The sequence below is a fragment of the Halichoeres trimaculatus genome, unplaced genomic scaffold, assembly GCF_033239565.1.
Source record: "Halichoeres trimaculatus isolate MK-OKI-2021-1 unplaced genomic scaffold, fHalTri1.1 fHalTri1_scaffold_22, whole genome shotgun sequence".
In the NCBI taxonomy this organism is placed as follows: domain Eukaryota; kingdom Metazoa; phylum Chordata; class Actinopteri; order Labriformes; family Labridae; genus Halichoeres; species Halichoeres trimaculatus.
The window spans coordinates 9,412,366-9,433,681 of NW_027437200.1; positions in this window are offsets into that span (position 1 = coordinate 9,412,366).

Consider the following 21,316-nt stretch of genomic DNA (forward strand, 5'->3'; position numbering starts at 1 on the left):
CATTTCACATCCCACTCGTTGAAATCTAAGTACACAGGGGATGAGTGATGTATGGGCTGCAAAAACAACAAGTCAGGTAATCTAAATCTTTTTAAAATCCATTCTTACTTTTTCAAATAGTGAATGAAGAACCAAGGAGAATGAAGAATCAGGCAATAATCTCACAAAAATTTATATAAATCCCATCCCAGCTGAAAATTACAAGAAGAGGCTTTTAGCAAACAACTTGATGATCTCCGAAGCCATTCCAAGAGCCATAAGTTTTAACAAACTGATAGGTAAAACCACTATATTCATTCTTCTATAGTACAAGAAGATTTGGGAAGCCAATCTCTAGAACCATCAAAAATCTGGCCTTTGCTGATGTTTCAAGGAGGGTGGGAAATAGGCCCAAAATCATTATTCAGTGAAGTTATGTGTACCTTGCTTAAAGAGGCAGTATCATTCTTTCTCATATTATCAACATGGATATGAAGTTACAATGCTGGATGCTCAGACTAGATGTGTGCAGATTTTCTAACCTCTAAATCCCTGAGTCTGTTTGTAAACTGATCAAAATGAGTACAGGATCTTCACGATGAGGTCTTCCTGAGATCTTCACAAGACTTACTTAAAAGATGATGTCATCACACAAGGAGCTCCTAGCTGGTTCATGAGATATCGGAGAGGTGGGCCTCAATCACAAAAGTTTGCCCATAGCCCCGCCCCTGACAGGCCTACAGAGGGCTGGCCAATCAGAGTGTAAGGAGTTTGTAGGGCCTTAAAGAGACAGAAGCTAAAACAAAGTGTTTCAGACAAAAGGCTGAAAAAAGGATTTACTAAACACCAGTGAGAGAAAAATAGGGAGCTGTAAATCCTGTAAAGATACTGCAGGGGCACCAGAGGGACTGAATAAAGAACAAAAGAGCTCAATTCTCTGTCCTTAAGGTAGGTATGTTACCTTACAACGTTTCCACTGACTCATCCTGGGACAGATCCCCAAATAACCGTGATGAGCCGTCCCACTTTTTGGGACCCTGCTGTTGGGGTGCCGGACTAAACCAATCTGACCAAACTGATGCGGCTATTGGTATCCAGCTTACACGCCACGAGGGGGTACAGTTGGCTGTGGAAACGTAAACATGACAAGGCTTAAAGGTCCCATATTATGCAAGAATCACTCTATTAAGTCTTTCAGTGAAATTTGTGGGTCTTTGGCTTTCCCCCCAGCCCACAAAATGTGATATTAAATGACAAAACCTGTACTTAGTAGTGCTTGTGAATGTAAAATCCTGACCTAAAACGAGCTGTTTGGATTTGGGGATTTGCCGACGTCAGCGATTCCCTTTTTTGACCAATCAGAAGCAAGTCTGACCTGAGCAGACACCCCCGAACCTCCTCCCCGAAGAACCATCACTGCTTGTTTTTGGCTGTAAACAGCGACATAGTTCTATGCACAAGCTTTCCATCTCGGAAGAAGACAAGACTAAGTGGCTAGAGTTCATTTGTCGAGGAAATGTGCCAGCTACACTCAGTAAAACTGTGCGTGAGTGTGCTAGTCACTTTACGGCCGACTGCTTTTCCAACTTTGGACAGTACAACAGAGGGCTAGTGAATAGACTGGTCCTGAATCCAGGCGCATTACCAACCATCCGCCAACAAACCTCGGACCCTGGAAATGTGAGTATTTTAAATGCTGTGTGCTGTGGAGCAGATGTAAGAGCTTTTCCTCAGTGTCCCCCCTGTCTCTGTGTTAGCTTCAGGATGCTAACTTTAGCTGCTGTTAGCCTGTTGTTTTAGCCTGTAATGTTACGGTAAACAAGCTTTGCTGTTTTCTAAACATTGTGCACTCGGAGCTCGTGGCCCCGCTCTCAGTGACGCGGAAGAGCGGGGCGGTATCAGCGGTGGCTCATTTACATACGAAGGCCACGCCCACTAAATCAGAGCGGTCTGAACAGAGGGGCTAGGAGAGCCTGGAAACAATGCTGCTGTGCTTGATTTATTGGCTTTTTGGACCAAAAAATGTTACTACCATTTCATGTAGACATCAATGATCCATATTAAACTGCAGAAAAGGAGCAGAATATGGGACCTTTAACCAAGCCAAACCAGACTTATGTAAACCGGACTGCTTGGTGGAAAAGGGGCTTGAGAGAGGTAATCAAAACTGTTATTTGTATCACTTAGGACCCAGATGTAATAGTCTACACACTATACAACATGACCTTCTGCAGAGTTTGATTGTTCATGAGGAAAAAATACTACTCTTTGCCACTAGCTACGTGCAGAACAGGCAAAGTTTAATAGTTCTGCTTGGTCACATTTAAGGGTTTGTTGTTGCTAGGCTGAACCCCAAACTCACCAGAGTAGTTGAGGTATACCTGTTCTTGTGCTACAAAGTCTTAAATGGTAAATTTAGCCAATGATAAGCATAAACAGGAAACTTAAATGTATCATTAAATGTGTTTGTTGACTTTCAGTTGGTGCAGCTGCAGACTCTACCTGCAGCTTCTCTCTGACTGCTCATATACGCATCAACCTGAGCTGCTGGATAAAGAGACCGGCTGTGAGCCGCTGAATCAGGCAGGAGGTGTCTGAGGAGGCCTCTGCTGCGCTGCAGTAAAAGACTCTCACATGCTGTTGAGGTCTTGGAAACACATGCATGCAAAAACACACGTGCACAAACACACAACCAGAAACCTAGTTTATGCAGACATGAATAATTTTCTTGCTGAAAAACAAAGTTGACAGATTGGCACGTCCAGAGCAAATAGGAGAGTCTCCAGCGTGTCTGCACACGTTAGCAGAGTGGGTATAAATTTGTGAATCATTGCCTTCCACTTCCTTTTGCATTAAAGTTTTCAATTCCTCATACTTTTCAAACCCAGTATCCAAATGAGCACTCAGCATTGTTGGAGTGATACATTTCCTGAGTCATGCTATTACCACCCACTCCACGATGTGACCTCAAGCTCTCTGACATCCTTAAAGAGCAGCGTGAGCTCATTTTCAGTCACCACAGCCCGCTATTATGACGCAGTGGCACAGGAAATGAAGAGCCTGCTGTGTGCCATCGAGCATAAAAATTCCTTAAGGGCTTGGACCAAACTGATGCCAGCACCCCTGTTTCCAAGAAGTTCTTTGTTTTTTTGGATGGTTGCATAAAGCAGCAGAGAAGTGCCCGCACAGACTGCTGCCAAGTCCCCACCTCTCCCTTCGACACACTCCACACACTTTGGCAAGAAACTTTGGAGAAGTAATACTCTGTCCCTCTTGGAGCATACCTGATCCTGCACTGTAAATGCCTCATTGTTGGAAAATATTTTGGAGTTTTGGAAGGAGGGGGGTGTTTGAATATGGATAGCTTAATGAAATTCCAGATGTAATTGCTGAGGAGGAATCTCTTTTATGTGATGCAGTATAAAGTTACAGCAGAGGCAGGATGGAGATCATCTTTGGACGCCTGGTCAGAAACAGACTCAGGGGGATTTGGCAGCTTTTTCATGCTGTTCAGGAAGAGAACAGGGCAGGAGATAGAGGATAGAGTGGGAGGTGAAAATCAAACCCAGGGACATTTACTCTCTTGCTCAGAACCTCTTTACATGGGACAGGCTACCAAGTGGTCCAGTATGAATCAGTACATTTTGATACAGGTTGGATCTGTTAAGTTAGTTGCATTTCCACAGCCAACCAACCGTGCCCCCTCTTGGTAGACAGCGTGTCAGTCGGATATCGATAGCTGTGTCATCTACATAATAGCCTGACGCCATAGCAGTGTGACATTGTAAAGTGCAATGATGGGAGTCATCTAGCAATTTGTCTTCTTTGTGGTTGCTATGTGGGTCTTTGTTACAGAGTGCGATCATCTTTGACTGGAGATTTAAACATGGAAAATGTGTTGTTCATTATCATTGCTGTTGCACCTAAAATTCTTCAACAATCATCAGACTGCAGTGTTTTTCTAGCTCCACCTTCTGGGGTCGGATTGGTACATCTGGCACCTCAACAGAAGTGTACTAAAAAGTGGAACTATGGGTCGGTGATTTGGGGACCTGTCCCAGTTTTAGTCAAAGGAAACACCACAAAATGTGTACCGTACTGAGATGAACTGAACTGAACTACTTGATGGAAACAGGGCTTTGGAGATCCTGACACAGGTTGTTTCACAGGTTATCAGCTAAGAAGCTGGGGCTGTTAGCTTGAAGCTATCTCTTACTGACATATTTATTAACCAAGAAAGTAATACCTTAATGCTCGATTTGTCAACTGTTTCTTTTAGATTTCTGTATAAATCAGACACTGAATGTGTTCAAACATTCTTGTGCCGTCATCATAGACTCATGAATTCAAACCTCACCTGTCCTTCAGTCTTCTTTTGATACCAAAGTGGTCAGTTTATGTGTTACATGCTGAGTAAGCATTAGCAAAATCTCCTTCTCCTTAAGGAAATGTTCCCGATTAGGGGGTAATATGGGGAAAATATGTCAGGATTGATTTTTTTCTTTTCTGACCCACAAATGTTTTTAGCCCCAAATATTTTGTATCTTGTACTCTGAACTATTGTTATACACCATTTTTTGTCTTTCTGCACTATTTCACAACTTAGATATGTATGCCTACTAGGACTAGTTAACATCTCTTGATAATCAACATGAAAAAAAAAAAGATTTCTTAAGTTGGGTTGGAGATGACCTCATAGGTGGTAACTTGGGGGTGATCTGTCTCCAGCTCTGTTGGGGTCACTGGGTGTTTCGGCCTTTTATCACACTACACCCTTGCCCGAGGCTGGCCAACCACAGGCTGATCAGACCTGGGTGAGTGTCGCACTGGAGGCTCCATGCTCAGCGCATGTTGTTCTAGGGCTGGACAATTAATTGGATTTTAATCGTGATTTCAATTTTGCCATCTGACAATCATAAAAACAATATAATCGAAGAAAAACAATTAATATGCCACACAGTGTAGATGTATGCAAGTTCCTGTGCTTCATAGCTCTGTGTTCCATGTGCAGCCACAGCGAGTGTGTGTGACTTATGTGTATCAATAATACTGGATGTGCCACTTGCTGGTTCTTTAAAGTTGTGTTTAAATCAGTACTGAAGTTGTTGAATAAATGAATAATTGTGTATATTAATTGTGATTTCAATATCACTTAAAATAATCGGGATTCTTATTTTTACCATAATCGCCCAGCCCTATGTTGTTCTTAAGCCTTCAGCTTTTGTCTTCATTTGCAAAATCAGTTTTTGAGTTCTTGGTTTGACCCATGGCCCAACATAAAGGCATGACATATTTTGCAGATATTTTGGCTTCACTTTTAGGGAGCCAATGTGTCGTGCATCTTATTATTCAATTTAAAGTTGAGCTCCCACATTCACGTGTCAAATTGTACACTCAACTACATCTTTGCCAAGTCTGAAAGGTTGCAATATTTCCATACAAACTCAGAGGAAAGAAAACCTACATTAGCTCCAGTATATCAACATTTCCACACACTTCTCAACTTTAAACCATGGAGCGCCAGCGTTGACTGCAGTGTAGATCACCTACATGATGTAAGGGAGTCCGCCGGGCTCTGTTATTGTGTCAGACATTCCTCAGAGAGGTGACTGAGGGCCAGGTGAGGCCTGCAGAGCTGCTCCTTTGAATCTCAGTGTGGACGGTCACTGATCAGCAGATAGACAGGGAATGTCAGCTATGTAGAGATGTGACGGTGGAGAAGTCTCAGCTCCATCAGAGCAGGGCAGAAAAGAAAAAAGATTGTCGGCTTTGTTTGAGATATCAGAAACCTTTTCTCAAACCAAAAGCCTGCTCAGTGAGGCACCCCATGTTTTTCTGGAAGATACTGACGATAGGGACCACCTCAGTGAGCACGTTTGAAAACTACTCTCATAACGGACTTGAAACTTGTGTCCCTTAAAGGAGTCAAATATTCAACTCATGTTACTCACACAAGGCGTGACTTGTTTTGTTTTGTTTATGGATGAATATGAGATGCAGGTTTGCGGTCATTTCCCAACGCCGTAAAAAAAAAAACTTCCCAGAGCTACTGATCATGAACGCCTCATCTGGCAGTACTTATATTGATTGGTTAGAGACGATGCAAAGTTTTGTCCCCTGCAGATACGTGAGGAAACAGAAAGTCTTTGTGTCTTGTTTCAAAACATAAACATTAGGAGCATACAGCTTGAATAATTTCAGTGCACTCTCCATGAGCTGCTTGACACAGCATCCTCCGTACTCCTACAGCAAAGAAAAAACTTTACGACTGATGTGAGTTACACAGGAGAGTGTTTGTGGCAACAAATTTGAGGTTCAACACAGAAAAAAAGTGGGCTAACTGAGGACAGCAGAACAAGCTGTGAAGGCAACACGTACATATTATCACCTTATAAAGTTTATATAGAGAACTTGTGAGCTAACAGTTTCGTGTTTTCCTGCAACATTTGGAACATTTGCATCCTGTTACATCTGACACAGTGTTTCCATTTTTATTTAACAGTTAACTAATAAGACAACACAAGCCTCATTTGTTGGTTTACAGCACAGCACAGACATTTAATGTAGAGTTAAGGACCCTCTGTGGTAAAACCCTCTGAGAGCATATAACAAGATGCTGGAAGACTCAAACCTCCACAGCTCAGTGTTACTGGCATTGAATGCAACGTGCAGTTAATTACGCTGATGTTTTGGAGGAAACATGCATGTTTATTATCCACTGCAAAACCAACAGGACCTCAGAGGAAAACCAGGGACATGTAAAGAGGAGATGGTTAGGTTTTCTTTAATTGGGAAACCAGTGAAAGAAACAAAGCTATGTAAAGTTCTTGAAGCTTCAGGGGTGTGTCTGGTGGGGTGTCTGGAGTCATTCCCAAACTAAACTGAAGGTATGGTTGGCTTGTTAGAAGAGGGATTAATATCAAAATCTATTAATTCAGCTGACTAAAAGCGTCAGAGCTGATGAGGCTGTTGAGTAGATACGCAAGACTTCATCTTTTGCCATACTCTGGAGCACGATGCATCAATCAGCACAGAGGAGATCAAGCAGAACAGGAAATCAGATGCTAAAACAACATTTGAACATCTTGGTTAATTTTCAGAATATACCACACTACATTGGTGCCAGATGATATTTCACGTAATAACAACAAGAAACTGTCATGATAACCTGTGATGGACCAGGAATTAACAGTAAGTACCATTTGAGTCCTTGGTCTCATGAGGGACAAGGGAGCAGGAAGTTGAATTGCAGTACAAAAGAGACAGACTGGATACCAATCTGATGGATTTCTTTCAGGTGCAGCTATCTTTGAATTATGATGGCCTGAATGACTAGAGACATATATATCTAGGCTTACAACTGACTGCTGATAATCTTGCAAGTTTTGATGAAAACTTCAGGCTTGTGAGTTTGCAGGATTTTCCTGAAAAATACAATTTGAACTTATACACAATTAGTCCCACTCAGTCGTCTCTATAGACCCCTGGACACATGTGTCAGTGTCAGTGTCTGTGTCTGCCTCAACGTCTTCCGTTGCCTGTATGTTGATGTTTTGATTGCGTCTGGTTATTTTTGGCCAGAGAGTAACCCTGGTTACATCAACCAATCCCAGTGCACCCATTGGGCAAGTGACTTTGCGTGTTGATTAGCAAGTGAGAGAAGCTATGCAGAGCAGCTTCAACAGTGGACGAAGAAGAAAGAAAAACACAACCAAAGTGAAACTAAATGCCAAATAGATAAAGCTTTTCCCTACACAAGGGTGAAGCTAGGATTGACTTTCGAGCACGTGGAGAACAGCGCGGGATGAAGAGCGACGCAAGTTAGCTTTCTACTAACCAGGTACGTGTCAAATACCAGTGGTTAGCTTGTGCTAACATGCTAAGTCAGGTGCACAGCTCTCGAGTCTTTCCCACGGAGAAATGGGATGCCACAGGTGGATGCTGGGCTAGTGAGCATGTTCATGTAAGCACAGTTGGAAGCTTTTGGGTGTGCGCTGCAGCTGGCACTGAGCCAAGGAGGGGGCCAGTTTGAATGTTGTGTTTACAAACAAGTAATAAAAATTCCTGTAGACCCTATCTCTGAGAAAAATATTCTGTTTATTTCTTCAACCGTTAGACTTAAAAAAGTTATTCATTTGTGTTGCTGACTTAAAGGAATATTCCAGTATTTATAAAGTTTGGTTATAAGAGTTTCATATTACTAGTGTTAACCAGGGGACAGTTCTCTACAGATAGGGCTGAGCCTGTCATTATTCAACTTCAGACTCTGAGCCAAGCCCTTGTCTTGGTTTTTGTGCGCTGCTTAGAGTTTTTCAGTGCTTTGCCATCAGTATTACAGAGTGACATGGACACAGTTACGCTCGCTACAGCATCAGCCTCTATGGATGAAGAGTAAACACAGAGGTTTAAACCAGGCTCAAACTGTTTCTTTTCTCATCCAGTCCATCTGGAAGCAGCTTCTCTTCCCTCTTTATACCAAACCACTGAGTCATCAGATCTCCACCTGAGAGCTCTCTGATCTTTGACCTTTCTGCAGATCCTCTCCAAACCGAATGTCCTGTGGGCGTTAAAGTTTTAATGAGCAGCAGGCGTCAGAAATAAAGAGTGATTAGGGAAAACAACAGCAGAGAGCCAAACAACAAATTAGCTGCCAGCTCCGGCTCCTGAGTTTTACAGGCCTGACTGGGCAGGAACACGCTGCTTCGCTCACATTTCACGTGTAGTTTGACAATAACTCGCACATTTTGAGACAAAGAGAGGCATTGTCAGGAGGACGCACAGCACATCTCAGCTGAAACGTTTTATAACCCTGGTAGAATAATGTCAGCAGATGTTTGTAACACAGTCTGAAAATGATACACACTCTATCGTCTCCATCAGCGACCTGCACTCTGCTTTGTCTGCGTGTCCGACATGCCCCAGCACAGAGACGCAGAGAAAGGGTCCTGTTTGTTCCTGCTGGGCTCACTTCATGAATGCTTTCTCTGCAGATAACATCACCGTCTGTCTGTTTGGCTTCAGTTGTTCTGCTCAGGTGAACAAGAGCAAGCAGTCTCAGCTGTCACCATGAAGCTGATGCTTCACAAAGAGCAGTGTTAGGGGGTTTCTGTGTGGGCAGACATGCTGAGCTATCGTAGAGCACAGCTGAAAAGATAACCTCTGAAGTTATTAAAGGTCAAGGGCAGGAGGAAAGGTACTGTACCCTTTGTTGGAAAGGATTCAACCAAAAGTGAAAATGAGATAAAAAGTGTGAAAAAAAAAAAAGCAGAATTTTCATGCACAGATTTTTTTCTGTTTCTTTCTCTTTTTTGGTATTGTCTTTTAATACAATTATTTGTTATTTATTATTTTTGATTTTTACTGACACCCGGCCATTTTTTGTAAGTTTAAATGCATGACACATCATGTTTTAAAGCTGTTAGAAAAAAAATACTGAGTTGTTTCTCTTACACTTTTGTATCTTGTATAGTTTATTCAAGCTCAAATGTAAACGTTAATGAAAATTGATGAATAAATAAATGACTTAGGGCTGTCAAAATGAAAGCATTAATCAAATTAATTCCATTATCATGATTAATCTGATTAAAAATTTTAACTTAGTTAACTCATCTGCTGTGCAGAATGACTCAAAATCCCTGAAATGTCTCTGGCAACACATTTTGGACAGTTTGTCCAAGTAGATTTGAGTACAAAAAAAAAAGAGAGAGAAAAAAAAAGGGATGTTCGACCAACTTAAAGTATTGTGCACACTCTGCAGGAAGGAGTTTTTTTCTGCTTTGGGACTTCAGTTAATCTGTCGCGGACAAAATGACAAAATTGCAATATGGATTGCAAAAAAACTCAAGACCCATCAATATGGTGGAGGACATAGTTTTTACAAAGGTTTTGCAAGTTGCCTCCATTGCATTGTACAATCCGCAAAAAGTTTTTTTGTGTGAACATGAACTGTTAAAGGTGTTTAATTAACATGTAAAGTACTAAAATATTTGCAAAAATATTGCAAAATGAAAATGAAACATAATCAAAATCCACAGTTACTCTGTGATTAATCTGATTCAGTATTTTAATTGTTTGACAGTACTGCGCAAAACAAATTCAAGTCAATTGTGGTATTTCAATTTCAATGGATAGATTCTATTTATAGACTTTATTAATCCCAAGGGAAATATGGTTTATCACAGAGTAGACGTGATTAACTTGATTTTTATTTTTTAACGTTTGACAGCACTAAGATAAATAAATAACTAAATAAATGAAAAAGAAAATAAAGGTCTATTGATTGATGGGCTCTTTCACACAAACAATAAGAACTGAGTCCCACTTAGAGTCAGAATAATTCAAATTAAGATACAGTCTGTGTTTGTTTGGTCTGAATGATCCTGATCCAAACCTTTGAATAGTAAATATTATCAGCCACCTCAGAGGACCATCACACGGGCATTGTTCTGCTTCTGAAACCAGTTTTATTTTAGATTCTCAGGACCTTGGTGCTTTTTAGCCAACCAGCCCATGTTCATCCCAGTTTAAGTGGAATGGGAGTGGGAGGGTGTTATTCAGTGTTACTCAGACAGAAGTAAACAATACACCAACAAAAAGGAGGATTGCATCAATATTCTAAAATTATTTGTTGCTTTATTTAAAGTTTTTATTTTCATCTAGCAATCAGGTGCCATGTGTCTCTTATTACAAAATGTGAACAAAAAATCAAGAAAACAAACATGACTGCGAAAAAATAAATTAATTAATGAATTAAATTTTCTTTTTTTAGAGCAGCAGAGACTTCCTTAAATCCTTATTCTGCTACGTGGAAAAAAAGAGGATCATCAACTGCTGAAAAGTGAAATTGAAATAACACATTGGTGTTGATGCTAGCTGCTATTTTCTCAGGATACTTAGAGGAATTGTTGCACTGAAACCTAAAGACTTTTCTCCTTCTCTTTGAGCAGTGCAGCATTTTTTGAAAGTTGCAGTCCTGTCATCCTCTGGAAGAGTGACAAACATTCACACTGGTGATTTTACTCATGTGTCAGCTTGTTGCTTGTTCTTCTTCAGTGGACTTACAGGCAGCTTGCATACCAACACCCACTGTAGCAAACCATGTCAGCCTGAGCAACATTTCTTGGTGGTTTTTTTCTCGGTTGCAACTTTACTTTTGATAGATCTAACAGATTCTCTTTATTCGGCTCATGATTGTTGTTTCAATTCATATGCACCTCTGCTTAAAAGTCATTTGGAGCCCCAAACGTGTAAAATATATATAGGGGCTTAATTTTGCAACACCAGACGCCTCCTCTGAGGTTTTGAGTCTGAACACACATCTTAAATTCTTTGACACTCTCTATTTTTATAGGCAAAATGAATGTTTCCTGTTCAGCTCTGTTGTATAACTTTGAGAGAGCAACAGTTTCTAAGTTACAGAGAGGGTCCAGAGGTAGTAACTCTTTGAAGTGGCACACTTTATCTTATTAATAACCCGTACATGTCAGAGCCTCTCTACAGTCATTAGCTGAACTCAGTGCCATCAGAAACATGACAACACGCCTCCTTCACCCTTATTCTTTCTAGACTAATATTAAAGAGAATTCCACAGAGCCCCTCCAGAGACCGACGCGCTGACAGCTGTGATTGCAGCCCTGACACCCTGAGCAAGTGCAGATGAGGAGGACGATAAGGACGGACTAAGTGTTGAGAAAAGCAGAAATCCTGCAGACAAACGGGTCGCCCCCTCAGGTAGTAAAGTGTTGAAGTGAAGGTATGCGTGAGAAGTGGACACCCTTATTTCATCCTTGAGTGGAGAATACACAACACAGCTGCTGCAGCACGGGCCAACGAAGCCAAAGGCCACAGCAGACGGAGCAGAGATGAGGGTTTAAAAAGGCATAACTGAGGTTCACCCAAACATGACACGGAGCAAGATTCTGAGCTGTGAGGGGTACAGAAGGATGAGAATTTCAAAATTACTGTTTAAAGATAAGGTTAAGGTAAAAGCAATACATGTGGCATAATACATTTGCACTTTGAAAGATTTTATTTTAAGATTCTCTGTAAATGAAAATGATAAGTTAAACCAAACACTGAAATCCTGTAAAGGTGCTCATAAAGTAACCTCAAATGTTATCTAGAATAGAATAGAATAGAATAGAATAGAACTTTATCGTCATTGTAACAAGTACAACGAAATTGAAGTCACAGCAGCAATCAAGAAAACAAAAGTAAGAAAGTGTAAAGATGATGACAGCTTGTCCATCATTGTCCAGTTCAGCCAGCCTCCACCTCCACAGGGTCCAGGACTGAGCTTCTTCAGCAGTCTGTCCAGTCTCTGTCTCCTGGATCCTGTCTGCTCACAGCGAGTGAAGCTCTTCCAATGTGGCGTTGGTGTCTGATGTTAGCTCCGTTAGCCATGTCTGTGGATAGCATGATGCTACTCTGCCCTCTGGTATTCCCTCTGTTGCTGGGTTAGCACTGCTAATCTTATTGGAGATAGATCTTACGTTCCCAACAACGATGGATGGAAGGACAGGTCCATGTCGTTACTTCTTAGCTCACACCTGAGAACCAGCACGTTATCCTCACCTCCTTCTCCTCACCTTGTGGGAAGACATCAGGCCTTACACCAGTTAGCATTGACATGCTACAGGTTGCTAACAGCTGATTTCACATGTAAACAATGTGGCCATGGTTACATGTAGGATCTCCAGACAAACACGGGAGAAAAAGTAGTAAAAATATCACTGAAGCCACAAAAAGTTTGGTGTCCATGACCAATAAAAGAGCCATACAAAGTGATGATCCACTCAACATACAAAGATTACGAAAAAGAGACGAAAGAAAATTACAAGAAATGGACAAAGAAGAGAGCTGCTGCAAAGAGCAGCCATAGCCAACAGGGCGGCACCTAGCAACCAAGATCAAACCAAGAGCAAACAAGATCTTTTGCATTTCGATTCATTTTTACATTACGTCAACTGATATTTTTACATAAAATTTCTCAGTGTGGGAAGAAAGAAATTTAATGTTAACCCCAAAGCTGTATTTCATCAGTTTGTGCAGCAGCAGGAAATTTCCTCAAGAATGTGTGTAGGAACTGTGTGTTTTCATAGCAGATAACCAGGCTCTTAATATAGTTCCTGGGTCATTTATGATCCACATGAAAAGTTTTTGCTTAGAAGAGAAGACTTTTTTTAGAGGTCCAGAGACTTTCGAAGGGAGTCCCTAGTTCCTGGGAAAAGTTCCTGTGTTTGAAAAGTTCCTCAAAGCATCTTTCAAAAGTGGTGTGAAGTTATAATTTCCCACAGAAGAAAATAGTTAAGATAAGTGCACATATTAAAAAAACTGAATGTGTAGTACTCAAACCAGATACTTTTTAGCCACATTTTTCACTCCTGTAATTTAACAGTCTGAGATTTTTAGGTCTTTTTACTTTTTGTAAATGATGTGCTTTCAACATCATTTTTAGCACCTGTGACAAATTACATGTTGTATCTTCTGCGAGATTTTCAAACCTCACAGAAATGTTAAAGTTAGATACCAATGGATTTTTCAGGGACCTTGAGTTCAAGTTTTAGTTTTCTCATCTGATAAAAAAAAAATAATACATTTATTTACCGACAGAGAGATTTGCAGCAGAAGAGCTGGCAAAAATACAGTTAAGATGCAGAGCCTCATGAGTGAGAGGTGAACAGGGCTCTGGTTCAACAATCCTGACCTTTGACCCCAATATGTCTGGCCGGCCGCTCACAGAGAATAGTCCTCTTGTGCTGTAGAAAAACACAGGTGAGCTAACATTCAGGCACCTTTTCATGGATACATTATGTCATAACGGAGCAGCTGCAACTCAACACCGGCCTGAACCGGTGACCGAGCTGCACCGAGCTAATAATGCTAACCTGAGATGACTGGATAATGAATAAGTTAGTGGCTCTGTCGGGGAAATCACTTCCACTGAGGCTATGTAATATCTATTAGTGTTAGCTCCTGTTGTTTTTCCTCAGAGGCGTCTGTCAGCCACGTGCACAGCTGCTCTCAGCGCTGCTCCAGCTAGCGTAGCTGCTGCCTAATGTGTTATCCATTTGGCTCAGATGACTGTATCAACAAGACCTGTTTTCACTCGGGCATTTCGAGCCAGTGTGACCCCCTCCTTTCTGAAAAACAGGTCCCTGAAGCACAAGGGAAAACCATCCGAGAGAGTCCCCAGGCCAGAGGCTGAAGCACCCCGAGGGGTTTAAAGCGTTCTCAGGGTGTAATAAGAATTTGACGTCCACCTTCTGGACATGAATTATACGCAGAAACGTTCACTCTGGAGGCTGAAGTGATCGTTCGGGCATCAGGTCAGTGTTTTCCTTCCTCGTTTTCGTGACTTGTTCTGCAGATCTCTAAACTTTATGTCCCTCTTCTGATCCTGATCTTCCTGCTGGCTCTGAAAAACTGATAAAAGTTGACACAGAGACGGCTGAAGGAGAAAGCAGAAGCAGGATTTATTCTCTCATTGGGACACCTGCTGCAGCTCCAGGCAAGTCTTGAGGTCCAGACTGAGCTCCTGCAGAGTGGACAAAGAGGGATTGTGGTTACAGAGGTTTGGAGTGGGAAGAGTAAAACACCTGTTTACCAGGTTAGGGGAACAAAACACCCGAGACAGACAAGAAAAACAGCACAGGATCAGTGAAGGATGTAGACAGAGACAACTTTTAGGAGCAGCACCCCATGATTTCTGGATCAAACAAAAACCAAAACTATCGTTCATTTTCTGAAACCCCAGTTTAACCACCCACATGGAGCAACACTCCAGCTCCTGTCCTGTTTACTGATCCGTTTCCTCTGAACACACACTTACACACATCCCCTGTCTCCTCTAACACACTGATTTTGTTTGCAGGGTGTGGCAGCGAGCAGGAAACACACCGTCTGTCTGTGCCAACCTGCTGATTCCAGGACGGCCTGCACGCAGAGAACAAAGCTGCACATCCGAGGTGTTTTCAGCTCAAGCATTATAATCAGGCGTGCTGTGGAGCTGTTTTTGGCTCCATGATCCTCCACAGATATCAGCAGGAAGAATACTGCTGCGCGCATTTACATGAGACAAAGTGTTTAACTGGGTTTCATCGCCAGTATGTCAACAAGTCAGCCTAATGCTATCTTTTTGTCTACAGTTACCATTTAAGTATGAAACAAAGTGGGTTAAGGGTTTAGTTTGTGCAACTTTGCTTTGTGTACTGAAATACTCATGACCCATACACATGAATGAGCTTCTCTGAGGCCTCCTCTGGCTGTGAAGTCATACTTTCTGTGTAGGTAATCCTCCTTTTTCATGATCAGCTTTGCTGGACTCATTTCTGGTAATATTTGTCATCTCTTTTCTCCAATGAGACGGATCTGGCATGAATCATCTTGTTTAATCAAAGTGGATATCAAAAAAACAGGTCTGACAAAGAGCACAATAAACAGAAAACAGGCACAAAAGAGGACGTAAGATGGTTCAAAGAAAAGAGTTTACTCAACCTGTTTCAAAACACACCCTGAGAAATGTCTTTTAATTATTTTATTTTAATCTTCAGAAATCCAAGAAGACTAAACTGAAGTCACACAAAGGTCTTTATTATCACTGAATGTGAAACCAACTTATAGATGATCCGTTTTGAATGCAGTCTTAGAAAAAGAAAAGGAAAGACTTGAAAGACTTCAGGAGTGAAGTCTGATTCAAGGAGGGGCTTTTCATGCTTTCTTATGTGTCTAACGTGTTTAAAGTAACAAAGCTAGATGTTCACACTACATGTGCAGATTTTTAAACCTCTACAGATTGGTATGTGGTAGGATCCCTGAATCTGCCTGTAAAATCATCAAATCACTCTATTCTAAAAAAGAAAAAGCACACAATATTGTCACAAGATTTTTATGAGACCTTCACAAGACTTGCTGTAATGATGAGGTGATTACATACGAGGATCTCCAATTGGTTTAAAGGATGGGCCTCAAACACAGAGGATTGGCCATAGCTCCACCAGGGAGTTTTAAGCAGCGGCCACACCAAACACAAACTCCCGAAACGCGCGACACACCTGTAATGCGCAGCATTTTGACAAGCTGAGGGGTGAACGCGCATTAGGGCATCACTGCCCATGGGTAGGGAGCCCGCTCATTCAAAGACTGAAAGCCCAAAAGAGCATTTGAAAAACAATGAGCTGTGGTTTCAAAAGTATGACAGGAGAGTGTGTGAAAGCTTTGGAGATCACAATCAAGGCCTGCTGCCTCTCCCTAGTAATCCACCTCCACCAGCCCTGCCTGGCTGTTCCCTGCGACCTTATCCTCGACCCCCTGACCCATGCTGGGTCAGGTGGTCAGGGGTCTCCCTGGGGATAATGAAGGGGTCGAAAAAAGAGAGGACTGCAGAGAACTTCCATCTTTTCGCTGGCTCTGCCCCTGCCTTGCTTCTTTTTTTTCCTCTTCTCTATCAGGCTCAAAACTCCACTGAGGAAAACACAGTCTGACTCAGTGATAGCCCAAATCCAGGCAAATCCAGCTGGAAACGAATGTTTACAGAACTTACCTTTAAAATCTGTCTCCTCAGCGACTTTCACCCAAGCCTGCTCCTTTTTTCCTGGTCTCTGTATAGTACACACGTCGTATCATGTAACTCTGGATAATGACACACCGCACAGATTATTTTCTCCTCAATCTTCCGGCGGGGTTGGAGTCGAGCAGGCGGCGGTTCCCCCCTACGTCATCAGATCATGGTGATGGGGGAATGTCATCGCTGATTGGCTGCCGCGGCACAGCCTCACCTGAATTTGCGTCGAAAGTTCAATATTTTCAACTCGAGCGTTTGCGCGTTTGCGCGTCTGCCGCCCAAACGCGCTGACTCTCCAAACGCGCCAAAAATGTCCAACGCGCCATCCGGGGTGAATCGACATCTAAGCGCGTCTTTGCATTGACTTTGTATGTAATCTTGACGCAAATTTGTGTTTGGTGTGGCCGTACCAATGAAGCCTCATAGAAAGAGGCTAAATTAAGGGTTTTCTAAAACGCAAAAAGTCCTGTTTCCACTTCGCGGTTCAGTGTCGTTTCGTCCTGGTACGGCACACATTTTGTTGCATTTCTACTGAGTAATCCCTGGGCAGATCCCCAAATTACTGAGACATATGGTCCCACTTTTTGGGACCCTTCTGATGAGGAGCCAGACTAAACCAATCAGATCCCAGAAGGTGGAGCCACAACACTGCAGTCCGTTGATTGGTCAAAAAAATCGTCACTTACCGTGCAACTGCGGCTATATGCCTCTGCACAAAGCTTGATTGTGTTTTGTATCAAAGAGCCACATGGCAGTCATAAAGAAGACAGATTGCTGGATGTCTTCGATTGTTGCTCTTTGTTTACTGTGTCCTGTTTTTCTTCTCTGTTGGATTTATTAGCGGGGTATACTAAGTCCCACTGCCACGGTGTCATGCTATGACATGCTACATTGTTATCAACATCCAGCTTACACACTGCCTACCACGAGGGGACACAGTTGGTTGTGGAAATGCAAACAGGATCAGGCTTAATTGAGCAAACCTATAGCAAACTGTACTGATCTAAACCAGACTGCCAGGTGGAAACGGGGCTAAAAAGAAAGATAGATTTTCTTGATTTTAAATCACATTAAGGTACAATGGGGGCATCAGAGGAACAGAATGAAGACTAAAATAAGTCTAATACCTCTTTCAGACTAAAGATGTGGCACTTCATGCATTAAAAACTCATAATGTATTATCATGAAATAGCTCAAAGGACAAAAAGCCAGAGGCATAAAATCAGCTGGTGATAGTTTTTCCTTCCAGGCTCCAACATTGGGTTTCTTAAATCTTCACTCAAATCCTTAACTAAAGATTCTGAAAATGCAGTTTGAGCTCACACTAAAATGGCCATCTTCTCTGCAAATGTAAGTTTACAGTCAGAGTGTCCTGAGTTTGTTTTTTCAGTGTTCGGATCATCTCTGCTCCCCTTTTAGAAATGTTCTGAAATCAAAAACTGTAATCTGCCAGCAGGGGCCCAGGGCAAAAATAAAACCCGTTGGTGTTACTTTGCGTAAAAGCTGTTACCACATGATGAATCTTTATCATTCCTGTGGCCCAGCATAAGGTTGCTGAGTTGTGTGGCTCTGCTGTGATGCCCAGCTGCAAACCACTCTTTGATGCTGTCGTGACATGTAGCTCATGTTGACAGTGCTGAAAAGTGGGCGACAACTTTGGAAACATTTCATTTAAGATCTTTTGCTCCCTTAATCTTCAACATTTTCCCCTAAATTTGACTAAGTGTTTCATTGTCAACTTTTTGTGCTTCTTAGACCAGCTGTTTCTGCTCAGTAACACAGGTTGTTTGGATCCACACTTCCTGTCAGTAACCCACACTGACCTGTGCAGGTCAAAGGTCACCCTCTGGACAGATGTTGATCAGTCAGTATTCTGCTCATCCTCTCTTGTCTTTCCTCTTTCTGTCAGCGAGATGAAACAGAAACCTCTCTCTGTCCCACAGCAGGGGGCGGGATCAGGCTCCAGATGGAAGAACGCTAAAAGTTGTCGCTACACTTTGGTCCAGTAGCCTATCTGCCTCTCAGAGTCACATTTCTGCCAACAAAAACATTGAACAAACTCCTCTGACTCTGCTATCTTTGGCAGGAACAGCTCTGCTTGCTCAGAGTGGTTGTATTTATTGGAGGGGACCACAGATTACAGTATAAATATTGTAATGTTGTAATCTCTAAATGTTTCTTTTTGCTAACAGATTAGCAAACACAGTTGCAAAACAGTAAAACAGCACACAGTCAAACACATGCACCCACATGAGGAGTCAACACCAAGCTTTGCACTGAAAATTTTGTTGTAAACCCAAAAATCAACCTCTATTAAACTCCTTCCTGCAGGGTTGAAGTCGATGACACAAACCACCTGCTTGCTCTGGTTTTGCAGAGCTTGTTAATTCGCCACAGTCTGTGATGTTTACATCTTTGAGCAGAGTTAGCCTGTGTGTATTAAACAACACACTCAGTTGTTTCTCTCATTTTCCAGCACAACCCTTCCCCCTCTCTGCTCCTGTGCTGGAAGTCTTCATCAAATAAAGCTCAGTGAAGTGCAGTGACTCAGAATAACTGAAAACATGACTCACAGCAGGATGAATCCTGCCAAAGCTGAGACATTTTCAAAAATCAGGCAGGAGAAAAGATTGCCTGATTTGCAAATTTTCCGTTTGGTTTAACTTCTTTTATTCAGCATCTAAAAGGACCAGGAGAGGATTCATTTTCCATCAGCTTTTTTTTTTTTTTTTTTTTTAGCTCTGACTATCATTTACATAAAGATTAAGTACTAGTGTCTCTGAGCTGCAGTCAGAGGTCTGCAGAGTTTCAAAGATTCACATCTATCATAAAAACATACACATCATATTATCTGTCAGCAGAATCTGTGTCGTCCAGTTCTGGTTGAGACCGATCAGCTCAGAGGATCTCACCTACAGACTTTAGTGAGCTTTCTATCCACAGCAGCAGCTTGTTCCCCAGGGAAGCATCTATTTTCACCTCCTCCTTTACTCCTCCACTCAGGGCAGAGCTGCACAGAGACTCTGTTGTGCTGCACCAGGACGAGGCCTGCAGCTCCATCTGAGAGTAAGAATTAGTCTGCTGCTCTTCAACTCACACAAATATCATAACCAGTCAAGTTTCCACAACCTACATCATCTCAGTTACAATAACAATTAAGTTTTCCATTTTGTACATCTTTTTTTTAACTTTCTGCTGGATTTTGGAGAATTAAGACACTGGAAAACACCCAGTCTAAGATTCAGACATTAGCTTGATCAATTAAAAGAGTAAAAAATAAAAAATAAAAAAGTGGCATATTTGATTCGTTTTTACAATTTTGACTCACTCAGGACTCAAGGATGAAGTTCTGCAATATTTGAAGCATCACATTTTCAAGAAGATTAAAGTCATATTTTAGACGTGATGCATACATGGCTTGTATTTGCATCTGTAATGCTCTGCAGAGCTATTTGATCAGTTTTTCCTGATTGTTGTCCGTGTATCCATGGTCTTCAATCCTTTAAAGGTCTGCAGCTGAGGAGATGAGATGTGGGTAACACCCTGGACAGCAGAAGAATCTGTTTGCACAGAGAGGAAAAGTAAATCTTAAAATGAGTCAAACCTCCAGCAGCACATGTAAAAGGCTAAAAGTTTTATTTAAGACCAACATGTTTTGTTTTGTGGCCTTCATCAGGTCATAGCAGTATGTTTAACTATGACTCTGATGAAGGTCGTCACAGTGACAACTGAAACATGTTGGCCCAAAAACAATATTGTTCTGTCCTGCATGTTACTGAATGTTTGACCCTTTTTCAAACACTCGAGCGAGGTCAGCAGTCAATCACAGGGCCAACATGTAGAGACGGACACACACTCACACTCACAGGTAATTTAGAGTTATCAATCAATCTGATGAGCAAACACTGCAAAGACTTAAACCTAAGCAAGCGTTAATTTCTTATTTTTTGTAAAAACTATTAAATAAGACTTAATATTAGCCACCTTCACCATCAAGTCCAGAAAATGTCTCCTAGTTTCTTGTATTGAGACATTATTTTTATTTCAAAAAGCTTTACTTTTTTTTGTTACTTGATTGGCAGATTTTTATTTTACTCATTACAAACAGCTCAGGCCCCTTTATTTCTGTTAATATCTTCAAATAAGACATTTTCAGGTAACTGTGGCTCATGTTTACAACTGTTGCTAGGCACAGCCCAAGTGGCAGCTCTCTCTTTCTTGTCTATTTCTTGTAATTTTTTCCATCATCTTTGCATTTGGAGTGGGCCATTACTTTGTATGGCTCATTTGTTGGTCATGAACACCAAACTTTTTGTGTCCTCAGTGATATTTTTACTATTTTTTCTCCTGTGTTTGTCTGAAGATCCTACATGTAACCATGGCCGCATTGTTTACATGTGAAATCACCAGTTAGCAGCCTGTAGCATGTCAATGCTAACTGGTGCAAGGCCTGATGTCTTCCTACAAGGTGAGGAGAAGGAGGTGAAGACGACGTGCTGGTTCTCAGGTGTAAGCTAAGAAGTAACGACATCAACCTGTCCTTCCACCCATCGTTATTGGGAACGTAAGATCTATCTCCAATACGATGGACAAGCTAGCTGTGCTAACCCAGCAACAGAGGGAATACCAGAGGGTAGAGTAGCATCATGCTATTTACAGACATGGCTAACGGAGCTAACATCAGACACCAACGTCACATTGGAAGAACTTCACCTGCTGTGAGCAGACAGGATCCAGGAGACAGAGACTGAACAGACTGCTGAAGAAGCTCAGTCC